This window comes from Tetrao urogallus (assembly GCF_951394365.1).
Source record: "Tetrao urogallus genome assembly, chromosome: 1".
NCBI classification, from domain to species: domain Eukaryota; kingdom Metazoa; phylum Chordata; class Aves; order Galliformes; family Phasianidae; genus Tetrao; species Tetrao urogallus.
Window position 1 is genome coordinate 1,821,716 of NC_136813.1, and position 19,228 is coordinate 1,840,943.

Below are 19,228 nucleotides of genomic sequence, written 5' to 3' on the forward strand. Positions count from 1 at the left end.
GAAGAAGCCAGGTGGGCAGAGGGGGAGTGCAATGTGAAGACAGGAGGCATTTCTGGGAGCACTGGAGCCAGCGACCAAGCAGGATGAGAACGTGCTTTGGAGCATCGTGATGACCTGCAAGGAGAGAAGACTTATCTCTGTCTCCTTTCTTGGAGGCCCTGTGATCTGCAAAAGCGGTTGTTGTTGTTGTTGTTTTGCCAAATACCCTCCAAAGGGTATTGAAAAATCTTGAGTCTTTCCTCCTGATTCACAATGGTCTGAGTTGGAAGGGATCCCTAGAGGCCATCTGGTCCAAATCCCCAGCAATGAACAGGGGCACCCACAGCTCCCTTGGATGCTCTGTTTCGGCCATTTCCCTTCTTTGCATGTCGTTTTTGGAGGACCCACCTGCTGACAGCATGAAGGGGAGCCAGGGGCATGGGGTGGTGGCACAAATTTAGGTCCAACAGCACCAAAACTGCTTCTCATGCTGTGGGGGTGGAGGAGGTGCCACTCGATTGCTGGTACCACCTCTTTCTGTCCCCCTGTCCCCCCTGCAAGAATGTAACCTCCGGCACTCGCCGCTCGCTGGCTCTGAGACTCCAAACACTGCACTAACGAAGCGTGTCATTATGCTCTATATTTATCTATATCCTACATACTATCTTCTGGGCTGTATTCACAGGAGGAGCATCTCCCAAAGGGCAAACAGGGCCATTCCTGCAGCACGGAGAGGAGGGAGTGCAGCAGCATCTCTCTCCCCCAGACTGGAAATAGCTTTGGGGGATTTTCAGGTCGTTTGGGTACATGTATTTATCCCCAGTTTCTTGTTTTATTCTGTTTTGATAAATCTATTTATTTGGAGATCCGGATCTGTCGGATCAATCTGATTAAAGCGCCTTTTTGATTCACCCTCCAGTGCCAGCTCTCCTTTCCGCATCCGTTTTGGCAAGAGGGGTGCAGAGGGCACCCCAATCTTTTGTGGGGTGGTTCCCCTCTCACTGGGGCATAGCAGGGTTTGGGGATGATGCTTTGGCTGCGTGGATTCGGAATCTTTGCAGACCCCTTACTCAGCAGGGATTTACAGAGCCTTGCCCACCTCCAGGGCATCCCCTGCTCTAGAGCAGCCCTAAGCCTGATTCCAGATGGGCTGCAGTTGATTTGGGGCTGAAAACCAAGCCCAGGGCTGGCAGCAGGGATCGAGTGAAGGCTGGGGGCAAATTCAGGCCAGGAAATGGGAGGTTCTGGCATGCTGGACTGCTGCCTAAGAAAGCTGCAAAGTGAGTGCATGTGCTGCTCTTGGAGAGGTGACTGGGCTGTAAAAGGCCCAGTGTGAGCAGCTCCCACCTTGGGACATCAGTGCTGTCCTGTTTGCTCTTTGCTGCGCTCCCAGAGACCAGGAGTTGCTGCCATGGGGTTGGGATGTGGACAGAAATCTGTGCTCATCCCAAGGATGGAGGATCAGCACTGGGGCAGCAGGCAGGTAGCAAAGCAGCTGCAGCGGAGCATCCAAGGGCCAGTGGAGCACCGTGACATCATCCAAGTGACGGGGCCCATCTGATGCTCTGAGCTACATCCCTGGGGTGAAGGCATAGTCATTCAGCACTGCCAAAGGAGGATGCTGCCTGCCCCAGCACAGCCTGACCCCTCACTCATCACTCTCATTAACTCACGCTTCTGTGCTTCTAATTAAAGTGAGTTGAGGGCCAATTGATGCTCATTTACCGGAAGAAGTCGGCATTGGAAATGGGGATGCTCAGCTGGGTTCCTTGGAATGGGTTCATTCCCAGGGGACACCACACAAACCCTGCACTGTGCAGCTCAGATGAGGTTTCCTATGGATATCTCTATGGTGCTGAGCCTCACGTAGGTTTCCAAACCCACCTCTGGGTTGGAAATCAGCTACGGAGCCCCTTCACTGTTCCCAGATGGGTGACAGATGGAGATTGGGACCAGCTGCTCCATGGCCAGCAGAAATGTCACCTGTGAGTAGCAGTGACACAGGAACCTGCCTGGGACCATTTCTCTTCCATCCCTAAGAAATTTCTGCCTGGATTATGGTGTGCTAGACTTCATCCCAGCCAATGCACCCTGGATCCCTGCTGAGCTCTGCCTTGGGCAGGTAGATTTAGAGACTGGCAGTGAGGTTCAGCAAGGAATGTCTTTGGAGAGAGGTTTCATGGAGATGCAAATGGAGTTGGGGATAGGGTTGGATGATGAGGTGGGGATGATGGGGGTGGGGACGATGGGGATGATGGAGATGATGGCAATGATGGCAATGCAGACTGGGGATGGTGATGGAGAAACATCTCCATCCTGAGACAGTTCCCTCCAAGAAATGCTGCTGCCACTTTGTCCCTTGTATAGAAGCCCAGCTGACATTGCATAGGCCAAGGCACTGGTGCAATGGCCGCAGGATGGACTGAGTGCACTCTGCCCTTGCACTCAGTCCTGGTCGTGGTGCCATGTGTACTAAAGGAAGACCTGGAATTCCTCAGGGATGCCATTTGCATGCTGTGATTTTCCCATCCTCCCAGAATTTTCCTTATCCCCCAGACCCATTGCATCCCCTGCCCCTGGCTGCCTACCAGTGGCATCCCATCTTTTCCTCTGTCAGCTGTTCCCCTGCCATCAGGCTTCATGCCACTGCCCACTCTGTTGTTGTGAGTTAGACTTTTAGTTATCCCTTTACTGCAGCCCAGCGTTGGGACGCTGTCATAAAAGACACCCCATAAATTTTATACTGAACAATAAAACATTTCTGTGTTGGCTGCTGTTCCCTCACTCATTGCAGCAGCATGGACTGAAGGGTGGAGCTGGAGGAGTTCACAGCTTGCCAAGCCCCAATCTCAGCTGCTGGCTCCTCACAGCCTGGTCAGGGCCTCACTGATGCTTTTTGGGTGATTTGGTTGGAGGAACGGTGCTGGAGCAACACTGGTGGGATCTGAGGGATGCAGCCACGTCTGGTGTACAACGGCTTCTCTGCACCCAAGGAGAACCCAAAACATCCCCTCTGCTTCCTGCATGAGGCAGAAGGGCTTCGTATCCATCTGCTGGGCAACAGGGGGCTAGGGGTGGGCTCAACTCTCCCTCCAGATGACAGTGCCCATGGGCTTCTTAGGTGGGTTCCTTATGTTTCTGCATCCACCCCTCTCCACCCATCTACCCTTCTGTATCTATCTACCCTCAGTCCATCCATTCTTCCCCATCTATCTTCCCTTCTCCATCTGCTCATCCATCTGTGCATTCATTCATCCTTCTCCAATCTATCTACCCTCCTCCACTCACCCTTCTCCATTCATCCTCAGTCCATCTACCCATCCATCCATCCATCCATCCCTATCCATCCATCCATCCATCCATCCATCCATCCACCCATCCATCCATCCATCCATCCATCCATCCATCTATCCATCCATCATCCCTCCTTACATCCATCCACCCATCCACCCATCCACCCATCCATCCCTCCATCCATCCATCCATCCATCCATCCACCCATCCACCCACCCACCCATCCATCCATCCATCCCCATACATCTTCCCTTCCCTACCTACCCTTCTCCACTCACCCTTTCCCATCTTTCTCCACTCACAACCTTTTGGACCCTCCATCTATGATTTCCCCACATTCGTCCCTCACAAAACATCCCAGAGGAGCACTGGGGATGCATGCAGAGCCATGAGTATTGGGGACAACCTCTGCACATAGCACTGCTGGAGATGTGATGGAGGGGGACTTTGGGTGGGGTTGACTGCTGTGGTGGTGTTCTGCAACAGTGTCAGTGTCGCATCAGACCTGGCACCCCAGGACCATGCCCTAATGACCGTGCCTTCCTGCAGGGTCCTCTCTGAGGCTGTTTTCCCTGCAGGGGCACTGCTGGGGATTAGCTCTTTTAATTGGATCAGCAGCTGCTGCTTCACAGCTTGCACCTCACATCACCTCCTTCTCCCCCTCCTTCTCCTCCTCCTCACGTCACTGTGAAGGAGTCAGGACGTTCCCTCCAGATCCTGGAGATGGGGTCGGTTTTAGGGTCGGGCTTTCTGCAGGGGATTTGTGCTTGTGCTTTGGTCTGCAGGGGACATCTCACAAGTCCCACTACCCCCTCCTCTGCAGCCTCAAGCATGTGGACACCAACCCCGCCATAACTTGAGGTCAGGGGGTGGGGGACCTCCCCCGTGTGCCATTTTCTGCTGCACAGAGCAGAAAGTTCTTATCCCAGAACATCTCCACACCTTGGCGCTTTCTTTACAGTCAGACCATCTTCCTTACAGCTCCTTCAGGGGTTTGCAGGCCTGTCGTGGGACAGTTTGGCTGCTGGTGACTCATGTTGCATTTCTGATAATGCAGTGGCACAGACTGCCTAGGGAGGTGGTGGAGTCATCAACCCTGGAGATGTAACAGAACCGTGGAGATGAAGGACATGGTCAGTGGGAGCGGGTTTGGGGTGGGCTTGGGGATCTTGGAGGCCTTTGTGATTCTATGATTCTATGAGTGGGCCGTGGTGGGTTGGGTCAATGATTGGACTTGAGGAACCAGCTGGCTTTCTGCTCACAGGTTTTACCCACATCAGACAAGGTCCAGGCGGGTTCTGCTTCCTTCCTGTGGGTAAACTAAGAGAAATGTGGCTGTGTTCCTTCTGGGGAAGGTAGGACAGAGCAAAGGACATCAGCAGGGTTACATGGAGAGGTCATGAAGAGCCCTGTCCTTCCCAAACCATACATCAACCCTACAACAAACTGAGGGTCCTCCTTGCTTGCTGATGTGCAAACACTGATGCAGTTGCAAGGTTTTGTTCTGCAGGATCCATATTTCCCGATGTTTCTTCTGCAGAACCCCTATCTCATCTCCTTCTACTTCTGCAGGTCCCATATCTCCTGCTGCCCCTCCTGTGGCCCTTTGTCTCTGTTTTGTGTGCAGTATCACTTATCCCGTGGCCACTCTAGTTCTCTGCAGAGCATATTTGGGCATTTGGTACAGTTTGGTTCCCCTCTACCAGACAGCAACGACAGGCTGAACGTCACACCAAAAATTGTTTTCCCTTTCAGGCTGATCAAACACTGGAACAAGGACTGAGAGAAGCAGGGGGGGTGTCTCCATCCCTGGAGGAGCTCAGCCCCTCCTGGGCACAGCAACCTGGTGTAACCTCAAAGCTGTCCCTGCTTGGAGTCAGGTCCGCACCAACCGACCACCTCCTGGGGTCCGTCCAACCCTCATCATTCCGGGGTGGATGGCAACTCCCCACCAGAAATCTTGGCTCTCCCTCTGGGGTCTCAGGGTTTTTTTACGTCAGAGCCATGCTATTTCATGCTCTATTATCAGGTTAGTCAAAACACTTCGCCCAAATATATGTCTATATAATTGCCAGCTACGCTCGCTTCCTTGGCTCCTGCTGTTTTCCATTGCATCGGATTTTCAATCATGCAAAATATCTACTTTCACCTTAATCTGCACGAAACCCTGCATGAGAGAAGAGGGGAAGCCAACATCCACGTCTCAACCTCATCATCCTGAGCTCTGCATCTCACCAAGGCTGGAGACAAAGCCTGATCCCTTGGGGTGCTGCAAAGGGGAATGGGAATCAAAGAGAAGAGGGTTTGGTGTTGTTGCAAAACTCCGATAGGAAGTCCATGGCTTTGGTTTGAGCGTCGGCTCATAGGTGAAGCAGATTTCATTGATTGGGACCACAGTGACATCCCCAAATGGATTGTTTTTCTCTTAAAACACTGCTCATAGCATCTTCCATTGAGTAGGGCCACATTGCCAACCCCAAAGGGATGGGATTTCTCTTAAAATTGTGCTCACATCATAGGGCGTTGAATTATATAGCTTTAGTTTGAATCTTGGCTTGTAGGCAAAGCATCTCCTATGGAGTGGGACCACACTGCCATCCCCACAGGGACAGAATTTCTCTTAAAACAGTGCTCCCATCATAGGGCAGAGACCCCCACGTTGTGCTGGGTGAGCACTGCCCCCATTTCTGTGCCCAGCACATCCCTTTCTTTCCCAGCAGAGCTCATGGGCTGTTCTCCTGCTGCCACAGACCCGTCTCCTCTCCAGACTAAACACTCCTCATATTTCCCGTCTCCTCACGTTGGAACGTGTCTGTAATCATTCTTTTCCCCAATTTCTGCACCTTTTTGGATGCTGGGGCAGCTCAGGATGTACCGAACATCCCGGCAGAGCTGCTGGGGCAGTGGGATCACATTTCCCTGCCTCTGGCCCCATCCCAACACCCCCAGAGCAGGAGGCACAACCAGGAGGGAGGAAGGCTTTGCCAGCACAGTCGGACCATGTGGACACTGGGAACGGGCCCTGGCTGCCGGGAAGGTGGGCGATGAGAAAAGGGGTGATGAGAAAAAAACCAGGATAATGCTGGGAGTTGCAGGAGGGGTTGGGAGGGAAGGAAATGTCAGCAGTGAGATGAGAACTCATCCTGGGGGTCTTTTCACAGGATCACAGTGTATGTACCTCTACACCTATAGATTTATATGTTTTTTACCTCTGTCCCTATATATCTGCAGACCTCCATACTTAGGTATCTATAGACCATATTACTATATACCTATATACCTCTGTGTGTGACTCTATACCTCTATAGTTCTTTATCTTTATACCTCTATATCCATTTATCTCTACACCCCCAGATCTACGTACCTCAGTATCTCTGTATTTATATACCCCTGTACCCCTATATTTACATACCTCTGCACCCCTGTATCTGCATACCTCTACACCTCCATGTCTGTACTCCTCTTGCCTCTGCACCCTATGCACGAGCCAACACCATCATGGGATTTCCAAAGGGCTCTGGGCAATGGGACAGGAGGGACCAATGACACGGGGAGATGCAGGAGCCCCCCATGGCACTCATGGTCCTCATGGTGCCTACACAATGCAATGCACACTCTCTCTTTGGCCACCTCTCCGTGCCACGATGGTCTCTTGCTCTCTCTGCTTTCTCTCTCATTTTTTTTGCCCATGGGAGCTGGGCAGAATCCTGCCTGTAAATCCAATGGAAACTGCCTACAAGCCCTTCTCACCAGCACTGCCAACAGACCATGATTCAGTGCTTTTTTTTTTTTTTGGGGGGGGGGGGAAGGGGGAGGTAAGGGTGGATAGAAATTAATTAGTTCAGGCCCATCGCAATTATCTAATTCAATGAGCACAACAATAACCCACTGTTTAAAGGTTCATGGACATTTAGCACCATCTGGATTTTCTGATCAGGGGCTTTGAAAACAGTTGAAAATGAAGTAAGAGGGATTGTTTGGCCCGGATGCTCCTTTTTGCCTCCCAGCTGTACCAACAGTGAAAATAACCCCAATGGACCCATTGGACAGAGAGAGAGGGTCAGCAGAACAAACATCACCCTGCCTCTCACCATCTGCCTCCGAGCTGCATTCGGTGTCCAAAATGGGAAAGCAGCGGCCATAGAGGGACCTGGGGAAAAGAGCTCTGTGTCAACTGCAGAACCCTTTGGGTTTGGGGGTGGAGCTTTGGGGTGAAGCTTCAGCCATCCCAAAGGAGAGCTGGGGTTTGCAGAGATCCCTAGAGGGGATCTGAATGGCTTGGAGCCCTTTGGAATTGGAATGGTTTCTTGACAGGAATGGAAGTTGGATGTGCGGGTTGGCCAGGCTGGGGTGATGGCATGGGAAGGGATCAGAGAGCACCACCGGTGTTTGAGGGCGAGGAGCAACCCACCATGTCCAAAGCTGCCTGAGAGAGACTTGGAGCCTGCACAGAATTCAGGATGGAGTAATGTATAACCCATCCCCAGGGTGTCCCTATGAGAAAGGAGTCATATATGTTGGGAGGTCCCACATCTGGTAGCCCAAAAATCACTGCATGGCTCGCCCCATGTCCCTCCATCACTCTGGCAGCTGGCTTCCCTTGTTTCTTGTTTTTTGCACACTTGTTCCTCCCCAAACCACCTTTGTCCCTCTCTTTGCTCACCTTTACTCCTTCTCCTCAGCTTTTTTTTCCTTCAGTCCCTAAGTGTTCTTCCCATAGGGCCCCATAAACACACCTTGCACCAGCTGCATGGAGACATTTAGGTTGGAAGAGAGAGTGATAGGACAAGGGGGAATGGCTTTAAACTGAGACAGGGGAGGTTTGGGTTGGATATGAGGAGGAAGTTTTTGAGCCAGAGGGTGGTGAGGCAGTGGCACAGGTTGCCCAAGGAGGCTGTGGATGCCCCATCCCTGCAGGCATTCAAGGCCAGGCTGGATGTGGCTCTGGGCAGCCTGGGCTGCTGGTTGGTGACCTGCACACAGCAGGGCTTGGAGCTGGATGAGCGCTGTGCTCACCCAGGCCATTCTATGATCCTGATAAGTAACGTTGGAACTGGATGGTCCTAAAGGTCCCTTTCAGTCCAAGCCATTCTATGGTGATTCTGTGATTCTATTATTCCAGTCCCAGTCCAATCCCAGCTCCTGCCCAGTTTCCACTGCTGAGAATGAACACCCTGCAATCCCACTGCCATGGGCTGGGGTCTTTCCTGTCTCTGTGTCTCTCCACTCTTAGCTGCACAACTGCCACCTTCTGTAGAGCAGGGGTGGTGATGGCTGTGATAGATGGACTGGGGATGCAGGAAGGGCCTAACCCCAACACAGCCTTCACAGGGAGTCCTCTGACCTCCTTGTGTTTGTGCACCCAAAGAGAACCACAAGATCATAGCATGACAGAAAGGCCTGGGTTGCAAAGGAGCACAATGAGCACAGTGCTCATCCACTTCCAACCCCCTGCTGTGTGCAGGTTGCCAACCAGCAGCCTAGGCTGCCCAGAGCCACATCCAGCCTGGCCTTGAATGCCTGCAGGGATGGGGCATCCACAGCCTCCTTAGGCAACCTGTTCCAGTGTAAGATATTATATCGCAGGTCTGGAATCCCACTGGGACGTCCCATGTAGGCAAGTGCTTCCTACCCCCTAAATAAGCCAAATTCAGGTCTTATTTTTCTCTTGTTTTCCTGCATGTTTCTATGACATCGCTAAGGCTGCAGACCTTTTGATGCAGGGAAGCAGAGCAACGTGCTGAGGTTCCGGCTCCTGTCCTGAGACAGGAGCATCAGCACTAAATAATGAACAGATATCTTGATCCGCATCCAGGCTGCTCTTAGCACGTCCGGAGGAGCTCCACAGATGGAACGGGGTAACCCGTGTCCTGCTGATGTCAGAGCTCAGACATGACATGGGCACCAGGCACCGGTTGACCTTCATGGAGTCATCCAATCCAGCTGTGCGGTGGGCAGAAGTCCCATGTACGTGCTGTGAAGGGTCTGCAGCTCCCAGCAGTCACGACCTTGGCCAAGATATCTCCACGGGAAAACCGTAAATCGCATTGCTGGCTTCCCGAGATGGATTACTGGCATTGAAGCTGGACGTGAGTCACCAAAACCAGCAAAAAGATTGGGTAGAGGTGGATGCAGTTTGGCCCTTCATCTTAGTGACCGACGACCTGTGATAGGGACCCAAAATTACCAGAACAAACCCTGCAGGTAGCATCGATCCATCACGAACCAAGAGATTGTACATCTGGTGTTGGGTTCCCAGAGCAGAGCTGCCAAAACTGATATGAGGTAATGCCGAGTGGTTTGGGTTCCTCTTTCTCAGTGCCTGTTGAGGATCCAAGCCCTGGACTCGCTCTGATCTGAGTAGCTTGGGATAGAACTGGCGCATGCTGGGATCAGAGTTCTGTTATCGTGTCGGCACGGCTGGGTTTTAACTCTATGCACTTTCGAGGGAGGCTTTGTTTTTGAAATGGGAATTTAACACCTTCTTGCTGTTCGTGGCCTTGGAAGAATCGTCCTTCCATGGCCTAAGTTTGAGTTCCACCTCTCAGCAGCTTGTGCACTGATTGGAATGGGGATGGTTGGGTTCATGTGGGTGCTGCCTACATCCCAAAGCAGCTCAGTGTCCCCTGTGGTCACATCAGAGGTCCAAGGATGGGTCAGTTTTTGAGCTGCAAGATGAGATGTGGGGGGAACAGGGGTGTGAAGCCATGATACAAACCGGAGGAGAGTATCCCAATCTCTGCCTGTGTCCTCTGTGAGCTTGGGGTGATGCCCTTACCCACTGGGATAAGAGCAGTGACCCAATGGGGCAAAGACCCCAGTGGGGTCCTGCTTTCCTGGGGGAATGTCCCTCATTTAGCTGTGAGGTTCTGCAGCCATGCTCCCCACACCTGGTCTGGGGAAGAGGGATCACGTCATCCCGCCCAGCACAGCTCCTTGGCACCAAAACGATTGCATGGTGCCAGCCAGCAGGCCAGGAAAGGGGCCAGCTGGGGGAAACGCAGGGAGAGCCCCACGCCAAGTCTCCCCGCTGCAAACTGTGGGGATTGCAGCCGCTGCTTTGCACAGACTGTTCTGCTGTGCTCCCTGTAAGGAAGGTAAGCATAGGGAGGAGGCAGAGCAAAAAAAAACCTTGGGATGTTGGTCTTTGGGCATCTTGGCTTGGGATGATGCATGGGGCGTGTCAGTAGGGGGTCTGAGGGAAATGGCACCTTGGTGTCCCCATGGTGTTCGTAGGTAGGGCCAGGGGTACCCATGGATCTGTGCATGCTTCTCTCCCGTGTCCTTCTCTCCTCCCCTATTTTAGACACCCTAGAATTATTTGGAAGCCCAAGGCAGTGCCGTGGTTGCTCATGAAGCTCTCCAGTCTCTGCCATGGGCTCCAGGGCACAATCTATTCCTCTTTCCCACTCATGGTCTTTGCTGGGCAAGCTGGGATCTTGAGGAGCAGATGTCATTCAGTGGGGTTTTCCCCTGCAGTGAGATTTGCATTTGTCTTTGGGCAGATCCGTAAGGCAGGCATGGCATCTGTGGCTTTCCATCATCCCAAGGCATTTTGTACCACGATGGGGTCCCAGCTCATCCCCATGTCTCTTCCCTGTGGCTGTACAGAGATGACCTGAGACCTTGACCCCAATAGATACAGCTTTTTGGGATCACTAGAAGGGGCCAAATCCTATGATCCTCACCTTGTGAAGGCTGATGGAAACACTCAACCCTGAAAGTCTGAATGCTGTGTGAGTGGGATGGGTCACCTTGGGCAGACTCAAAGTCTGGAAAACCAGAAGAAATGGGATAGTGGGAAATGTTTTCTCCTTGGGTTTCCCATCCCTGATTTCCACTGGGTCAGGAATCGGATATGGGTGTTAGATTCAAAACCACTGAGCAGGGTGGCCACCAGCAGACCCATGTATTTAGCTCTGGAACCCACCCATTCTTTTGGTCTTCCCTAGGGCTTGCAATTCTGTGAGGATGATCCATGGCAGTGGCATACAATAGGAGACATCAGAATATACCACTCTACTAGGAGACCACAATGCTGCTCCCTTCCTGCTGCTGCAGGAACCAGATGTTCTATCCATACCCATGGGCAGGAGGTCTGTAGGGGACAGCCATTGGGACATGTCATGTCCTTAGTGACTGTTCTGTAGAGAGGATGTCCTCTCCCTGGTCACATAAGCCTGGAGGAACCCCATTTCCTCCAGCCACCATTGTGAAGGAAACCATGGAGCCCATGTCCTTCAGCCCCAGAGATATCCACAGTGCTACTCAACATACCAGTGGACATCCAGCACTGGTGGGATGCAAGGTCACATCCAGGACACTTGCTAGTTTTCTGTTCACCAGGATCAGTCCAGGGCATCCCTGGGATATAATGAAGGGAGTGGATGAGGGACCCATCCCACCCAAATTTATTCCTAACGTCTCTCCACAAAGGCAACTCTGTGCTCAGCACAATGAGTGCTGAGAAAGGGATGGAGAGATGCAGCTCCTTGAGTGGGTTGAGTGACCATGCTGAGAAGGATGAGGATCAAAAACTGATCGTCATAAGAATCACCTTTCTATTTGACTTTTATTGTTTAAGATGGACGGGTGGGAAGGCTGAGCAGTAGGCATCATAGGGCTGGGTGGGCACAAGGCAGAGGCATGAGTGCTGGAGGAGGATGAAGATGAGGATGAAGACAAGAATGAGGGTGAGGATGAGGATGAGGAAGACAAGGAGGAAGGGATCAAGTCTGTTCCTGGGTGAATGGGCACAAATTCCTCAAGACTCCAAGTTTAGGGTGCTCAGGCACAGAGTTAGCAAGTGCCATGGCAGGGACTGTTGGTGTCCCAGTGAGGGTCCCTTGGGGCCATGCTATGTGGAGTTCCTAACATGACAGGCACAAACCCAAAAGCTCCATAATGTGAAGGGGAATTTGGGGAGATTTAATACCCCAGGGATGGGATGGGGGTTCCTGGTGGGCACCCATCTGTCTGTAGCGTCCTCTCCAGTGTACCCACCGTGCCACCCTCCCATGTTGTCTCTGCCTGCATTCAAATTCCCCCATTGCTGCCATGGTCCAACTCCCAGCTTCTCCCAGTACCTCCCAGTAACTCTTCTCCCCTTCTCTGCATCCACTTGGCCCCACTGCGGGAGTGGTGGGATCCCAATGGGAGCAGATCCCTGTGCAGTGGGAAAAAGCTCATGAAGAACTGGGGACAAATGGAGGTGAGCAGGTTGGTCACGAGTTGTCTGTTCTCAGCTCCCACTCTTGGCCAATGGGGGTGGCTTGGGGACAGCAGGGTGGCCATCGAGGACCATAGCTGGGAGAAGAGAGCAGACATAGGCTGGAGGTCTCCACGAACATCCCTGTCACTGGGACAGCACAGTGGCCCATCGGTGTCCCCATGTGTCCCCTAATGGGGACATGTGTCCCAGTGCTGAAGTCCTATGGCACAGCCAGTAGCCAGGAACCTGCTCTGGGACCAGAAGCTCATTGCATACAGCCAGGGAATATAATAAAATTAAACCTCATTAAGCACTTAGAGAAGGGTTTGTGTTGAGGGGCCGGGGCGGGGGTGGGATGGACGGGGGGAGCGTACGTCTCAATACTGAGCTATTTAGGAGGGAGAATTTAATAACGGGGGGGGGGGGGGGGGGGGGGGGTGAGGGGGGGGTTGGTTTTTATGGCAATAGATTTATTCCACCTGGGCTAAGAAATACATTCCACATCTGCCGAGCCGTGTAACCAGACTCTAATTAAAATCGTATGCCAATGAGGGCCCGGCTGTAAAACACAAAGCTGGCTTTTAGGGCGGCTGGGAACTGCGGCTCGCGCCGAGCTCCGGGCTGGGGGCCAGGCGGCCGCGGGGTGGAGAGGGACGTGGCAGCAGGACTGAGATGGTGGCAGTGGTCCCGTGGCCACTTGAGTCCCCCTGGATGGGCAAGGGGGTGCATGTGCCCATGGGGTGTAGGTGCTGGTGAGAGGTGGAGAATTGGAGTGTGGGTAGTGAGGGGACAAGGGGACGCCATGTCTGTGTGGTGAGCATGGGGACAATAGGACACCCATGTCTGTGTAATGAGGATGGGGACAAGGGGATGCACATGTCTATGCACTGAGCATGCAGACATGGGGATATCATGCCTGTCAGTGTGCGTGGAGACAAGAAGACACCCAAGTCTGTGTGGTGAGCATGGGGACAAGGGATGCCCATGTCTGTGTAGTGAGGATGGGGACAAGGGACGCCCATGCCTGTGTGGTGAGCATGGGGACAAGGGGATGCCTATGTCTGTGTGGTGAGCATGGGGACAAGGGACGCCCATGTCTGTGTGGTGAGCATGGGGACAAGGGGATGCCCATATCCATGAAGTGAGCATGGGGACAAGGGGACACCCATGTCATTACAGAGACAAGATGATGGATGGGGCATTGCCAAAGCTGGTCTGGAGGGAGGTGTCCCTGCCTATAACAGGGGGATTGGAATTAGATGATCTTAAGGGTCCCATCCAAACCAAACCATTCTATATCCAGATGAGTGCTGGGACCCCGGGGACAAGGTGATGTCTGTGTACCTGTAGAGATCATGAGGACAAAGCAAATGTCATGGCTGTGGGGACAGGACGATGTCTGTAGATGCGCAGAGACCACGGGGGCTGCGTGTCATGGTTTTATGATTTGTGGTTTATGACACAGCGTGATGTCCTTGTGAGTGCAGGGACCCTGGGGACAAATTGGTGCCCATATATCTGCATCCATGAGGACAAGGGGACACTCGTGTCTATGTAACGACCACGGGGACAAAGTGATGTCCATGTGAGTGCAGGGATCCTGGGGACGAGGTGGTGTCCGTGTTTAGGTAGTGGTCATGGGGACAGCATGAGACCCATGTGAATGTGGAGGCCATAGGAACAGGGTGATGGCCTTGTCCAGGTGAGTGCCAGGACCCTGGGGACAAGGTGATGTTCTTGTGTCTGTCCTGACCACGGGAGCCCATGTAGTGCATGTGGTGACCATGAGAACTGGGTAATACCCAGGGATGTGCTAAGACCCTGGGGATAAAATGAGGCCCTGCTGGGACCCTGGGGACAAAGTGATACCTGTGTATATGTGGTGACCGTGGGAATGAGGTGGTGTCCATGTGTGTGTGGTGACCATGGGGATACAGTGACATCTGTGTGTATGGGGACAAGGTGAAACTCACACAGATGCTGTCCTCACAGGGACAAGGTGTACAGACAGAGGATGGGGTGTGCATAGTGAGTGACACCACTGTCTATGGGGTGACCATGGGGTGGGGTGGTGACCTTGTGTGTGTAGTGACCACAGGGACAGCTGGATCTGTGCAGGTGGGGACAGGATGATGCCCATGTAGTGACAGTGGGGACAGGGTGACATCCATGCATCATAGTGACTGCGGGATGGGGTGACACCCATACATAGTGACATGGGGACAGGGTGACATCTATGAACGTGACTGTAGGATGGAGTGACATCCATATGTTGGGGACAGGGTGACATCCATCAATAGTAATGACTGCAGGATGGAGTGACATCCATATGTTGGGGACGGGGTGACATTCACACATTGTGGTGACCGGAGGATGGGGTGACACCCATATGTCAGTGACATGGGGACAAAGTGACATCCATGCATCGTAGTGACCATAGGTTGGGATGACATCTATCCATTAGTGACATGGGGACAGGGTGACGTTGGTATACGGATGGAGTGATGGCCATGGGCACAGAGTGACAACGAAGACACAGCTACTGGGCTGGGGACACACTGATGGTTGGCATTTTGTCCCCTGTGCCTCCTGCAGTCATCTTCCCAAACCGCTCCACCCAGGCGCGTCGGGCCAATCCTCATTTTCTCCTCAAAATTAAGAAGCAAAAGGGGAAAAAAGTAATTTTTCACCCAATGCCAATGACCAAGCGGGGAACAAGGCAGACTTTGGGCCACGTCTGAGTGGCACTTTAATGGGGCCACGCTGAAAGGCAGCCCTGTGTTCGCCGTATGGGGACACCGCGTTTTTACGGCCCCGTGCAGTCAGGGCTCACATTTGTCGAACAAACAGAGGTTCTGTCTTGGGTTTAATAGAGCCGGTCCTCCAGACAGCAGCAGAAAGTGCCAGTTCTGATGGAGAGAGACTAATGAGCCCTTCGAAATGGTTTGTACGGGAGCAGAGAAGTGAAGGAAAAAAAAAAGAAAACCCACCCCAAACGCACTCGCTGCCAAGGAAAATACGCTTACCTAGTAAAGCATGAGTAATAAGTGGCACTTTTTACAGTGCAAAGATATAACTTTTCATGAAAATACCAAATAAGGCTCCGTGCAAAAGGTGGACGGCCGTTTTATTGAGGTTTTTTCTCTTTTTCCCCCCCCCCCTCCCCCCGTTTTGCTGGTGCCTGTTTACGGGTTCCCAGCGCCCCCGGCGCAGCCCGGCTCCTTCGCTGTGCGACAAAATGAGGAGGGAATGGAAAAACAGGAGCCGCCGTGCTCTGAGACTTTCTATTTTTAACAGGTTAAAAATAGCCACTTTTCAGCCACCAGCCCAGGAAGAGCTGGGGTGAAGCCGTGCAGCGGGATGTCGGGAGTAAACAAGTGTCAGGACAGCTCTCGCAGATGGGACATCGCGGGCCATCGGGTGCCGTGGATGCAGCCGCTGTCACCTCCACCAAAGGGCTGCAGGGTTCAGTGCCAGCGGGGTGCTCAGCACTGATTGGGATGCTCAGCTCTCAGGAAGGATGCTCGGCATTAAGTGGGTGCTCTGTCCCCAGGGAAGATGCTCAGCATTACGGTGGGATGGTCAACGTCCAAGCAAGGTGCTGAGCACTAAGGCTGGGGGATGCTGAGACCCAAGAGAGGACGCTCAGGCTCAAGGTGGGATGGTCACCATCAGGTGGGATGCTCAGTGTCAAGGTGGATGCTCAGCCCCAAGGGAAGGTGCTCAACAACAAGGTGGGATGGCCTACACCCAAGCAAGGTGAGGCTGGGGGATGCTCAGCACCCAAGGGGATGCTGAGATCCAAGAGCTCAGCACCTCAATGAGTGTTTTATCCCAAGGGAAGAAATTCAGAATCAAGAGGGGATGCTCAGCATCCAGGCAGGGTGCTGAGCACTGAGGCTGGGGGATGCTGAGACCCAAGAGAGGACGCTCAGACTCAAGGTGGGATGGTCACCATCAGGTGGGATGCTCAGCATCAAGGTGAGATGGTCAACATCCAAGCAAGGTGCTGAGCACTGAGGCTAGGGGATGCTCAGCACCCAAGGAGATACTCTATACCAAAGGAAGTTCAGAATCAAGGTGAGATGCTCAGTGTCCAAGCAAGGCGCTGAGCACTGCGTCTAGGGATGCTCAGCCTTTATGGAGGGTGCTCAGCATTGCAGTGGGATGATCAGAACCCAAGAAGGGAGTGCTCAGCATTGAGACTGGGAAATGCTGAGCACCCAAGGGGATGCCCAGTGTCAAGCTGGGATGTTCAGCCTTGCGGGTTGCAGGGCTAATGCTCTGAACCCAAAGGGAAGCTCTGCATCAAGGAAACAGGCTCAGCACTGTGGGAGGATACGCAACCCTGAGGGACCCTGGGTGCTCAGCACCAGCACTGGGGGACAGTCAAGATCCCCTTGTCCAAGAGATGCCCCAAAACAGGGCCTGCTTTGATGTGACATCCAGCTCCAGAATTAGAACTGTGGCTCTGGTCTCACATGGGTCAGTTTTGGGTTTGAGACTTCCCCATCCTCTCCGGGATGCTGTTGGCAAAGGAGCAGTTTGGAAGTTACCAAAGACCACTGAGTCTTAATGTCTCGATTCCATCATTCCGTGATCCCAATCCAAAGCATTTCTTTGGTTCAGAGCATCTCCCTGCTATGGGGGATGGATGGACCTGGCAGCTAGATGGCATGCACACCAACAGAACCTCCCACAACAATCCTTAAAACAACCAAAGAGAGGAGACAGGTGTTGGCATCCATCACAGCAGGTAGGACTCTGCAGGATGACGTGCCGCAAAGCCTCCGTGGGAGCCAGGAAGGATGCTCTAAGTGCTTAAAGCATAGTATGAAGGATGCAGGTGTCCTCAAGTCCTTATCCCTTCAGCTTGAAAAGCAGAAAGAAGGGGAAAGCTAGCAGCACCGCATGGTCCAGCAGCAAGGGACCTTCCCCAGGCAAGGTGCTGACGCATGGCCCGGCGCTGGCACACGCCTGCTCTCCCCTCCACCACTGCTCAGCTCCTCCAGGCAGAGTTTTGTTTCCTTTTAAGGCCCTGTGTTCCCTGCTCTGGAGCTGCGGCTGTGCTGGGAGAACAAAACAAGTCGGCGGTGCAGCGCTGCTCGCCTTCGCCCTGATGGTTATGGGCTGTGCCCTCAGCTCCCATTTTCCCTGCAGCATGCAGTGTTTAACCAGATAAAGGGCAGCCAGGTTTTCCAAGCAGGCTCTGCCTCCTTGCAGCACGGGAGGCTTTAAATCGACATCCCAGCTCCTTTTGCAAGCAGGATAAGGAATTCTCATCCTCAGCAGCAGTGTTTTGAGGCAGGGCACGTGCAGCTGCTGGTTCAACACCACCTTGGCCAAGAGGAGCTTGGGGTACCAATGGTTTTATGTCTGAGATTGGATGGTGCAATTTCTCCCACTTCTTCCCCCACCAGTAAAACAAGGATGAAGTTCCCTCTGCCTTAACATCCAACAGAAAGCCATTCAAAATGTGCTGCTTAGCAGATGACATTAACCAACACCTCCCCGTGCCTGTTAAAGGCTCTGTCCTCCTGAGGGCGCAGAAACGGTTGGAAGGCAGATGCAGAGATTTCCCCTCTTCTCCCCTTGCACCTCCATTGCAGGGGACAGCAGCCCACAGAGGTGGGGACAGAGATGTAAAAATTCATCTCATGAGATTAAAACCTATCCAGGAGGGAAGGGACCGGGGGCTGTGTCAAGAGGCAGGTCTCCTACAGCCAGACCCCCGCATCCACAGAGAGAGAATCTTCCTTTAACCTTTAACCCACTCCCCTTGCTTGCTCCTGCACTCCATGCAGCATGCAGGAACGCTCCAGCCTCACCCAAGGGGCATGCAGGGACCCAAGGCCCCCGGGGGCTGGCAGAGCTGTGCAGTGCACAGGAGGGGGAACATGAGATCATGATTTTGGAAGCCTGAAGTTCGCCTATGTCCTGCTGCAGACATTAAGTCATTTTCCTGAGGAAGTGGTGTATGACGTTGAGCTGGTTATATGGGGTTGGGGTGGAGCAGCGAGCTCCAGCGAGAGGACCACTGTTCTGGTGCAGAGCAGGTGAGGTGCGAGCACACCACATCCCTGCAGCATTGGTCATGGAAATAAGACCTGAGGAGACAGCCCAGGGGTCTGAGTTCAATGCAGACCTCAGTAGCTTGAGGTGTTTTCCACCTCGGTGACCTACAGTGATGAGTTTATTGGATGGAAGAACTCTTCACCTACTGCATGTAGGCTCCTCTGTGTGGTCAAGCAACTTCTGAAAAAATCAGGATGGAGCACATCTTTTAATGAATAAAAAAAATACAAGAAAAATCTGTACTTAACGTTTTGTGACTTATTACTTTTCAAAATATACCCCTGACTCCACCAAGAAAAGCAACACACTAAGTGGTGGCCTCCATCCCAAATGAGGTCCTTCATTACTTCTCCCCATGGATCTCTGCTGCACACATCCCTAAAACATACCTTGAAAGCATCCCACCTCCTCCAGCTGTGCAGTTGGCTCTGGTTGGGTGCTGGTGCCAGTTCTGCCTGCCCTCCTGCCTCTTACCCTTATTTTTCCTGTAAGCTTCCAGTTCGGAGAGTCCAGAGCTGCATGATGAGGATGCTGGAGCGTGAGGTTACCCTCAATCCTCCACTTGTAGTGATCCATCCATTGAGCAGCCAAACCCATCCAGCCAGGATCAGCCACGGGCACAAGGGCTGTTTAAGGAGATCCTCTCCCATCTGCTGAGGGTCCAAGCTG